The sequence below is a fragment of the Tupaia chinensis genome, unplaced genomic scaffold (assembly GCF_000334495.1).
Source record: "Tupaia chinensis unplaced genomic scaffold, TupChi_1.0 Scaffold144346_1, whole genome shotgun sequence".
In the NCBI taxonomy this organism is placed as follows: domain Eukaryota; kingdom Metazoa; phylum Chordata; class Mammalia; order Scandentia; family Tupaiidae; genus Tupaia; species Tupaia belangeri.
In genome coordinates this window covers 5,284,707-5,286,080 of record NW_006204205.1, presented here as the reverse complement: position 1 = coordinate 5,286,080, position 1,374 = coordinate 5,284,707, and the positions used below count along the sequence as shown (strand labels likewise).

The following is a 1,374-nucleotide window of genomic DNA, read 5'->3' as shown; positions in this document are numbered from 1 at the left end:
TGCAGGGACTATTAATAAGTGTATACTGGGACCAGCAGTTGACGGAATGGCTATGTCACTGGACTCCCATGTAGTCACTGTGGTTTGAGTCCCGGACCCGGTAGCTTAGACTCATGCCCGGTGTGTGTGTGTGTGTGTGTGTGTGTGTGTGTGTGTGTGTAACATCCCAAGAGGAGAATGGAGGAGAAGGGATTGCGGCGTGGCCATCCCCCTTGGGGAGGGGTCATTTCTCATTTTCTGTCTTTCTGGCGAGTGCACGCACCCTATAGCAAAAACCTCTTTTTAAAAAAAGTATATGCTATTTTTTCTCCATAATTTAAAAAAATGTTTAATGTTCAAATAGTGTCTGGGTCATTTTAGCTCCTTTGCCACCAAACCTGGTGGCAGGGACTGCTTCATTTTCTCTGCCTTCTATTTGTCTGTGATGACCAAGGTTTAAAGATACCTACTGCATCAAAATTTAAATTTCTCACTATCCTTATTTTTCTTGATATTGACAGATTTGACGTCCTTTCGCTGGGTTGTTAGCAAAAAGTCTTTGACTTCCTCAATTTTCCGAGGCATGGCGGGGGGAGGGGGGAGGGCACTGACTTGCACCGCCTGAGAGACTCATAGCCAGCCAATAAGTATACACTATTTAGGTTGATAGTCACAAAGACCATGAGACAGTGTCCTTGAACATATAAACTGAATTAAATTAGAATATTCTTAGGTTCACAAATCTGGATCAAAGTAAAATGTAATAGTCTTATTTGACACAGTGTGGAAAACTTCTGTAAGACAAAGAGGACACATTAATGATCAGTTTGGGAACTGTGACTGACATTGCCTTCAAGGGAACATTCATGATCTACTTTAATGTATTTGTTTTTCTTTTGTGGGATTAAATAAAAGCATTCAGTTACTCTGTAAGTACTTAGTGAGCACTAGACATGTGCCAGGTATTCAGAAATCAAAGATTTAGCTGCAGACTAGAGAGGGAAGTTTCTCTGTACAGATGGAGCCTATCTTCTAGTTGTTGCAGTCAAACAATAAATGAGAAAAAATAGAATGCCACATAACTTAAAGTAATGTGAGGAAAAATAAAGCACAGGAGGGAGATGGGTACCGCCAGGCTAGAAAACAGGAGAGTGCAATTGTAAGTAAGATGGCGGGACCGTCAGCTGGGTTAGTGGTTACGGTGCTGAACTTCCATGTACTTGACCACTGTTTGAGTCCTGGACGCTGTACTTTGAAACTCACACCAGGCACACGTTGCATGCATGCCCAAAATCCCAAGAGGAGAATGGAGGAGAAGGGGGGGTTATGGTGTGACCATTCCCCCAGGGGATGATTTCTCATTTTTTTGTCTCTCTGTCTCTCCAGTGAGTGCAT

The 1,374-nt window shown here is 42.6% G+C and overlaps 1 pseudogene; it reads right to left on the bottom strand.

Annotated features, from left to right (window-relative positions):
* Nucleotides 1-351: 351 nt before the first annotated feature.
* On the bottom strand, nucleotides 352-564 carry LOC106733683 (60S ribosomal protein L38 pseudogene; annotated as a pseudogene).
* Between the last annotated feature and the right edge of the window lie 810 nt (nucleotides 565-1,374).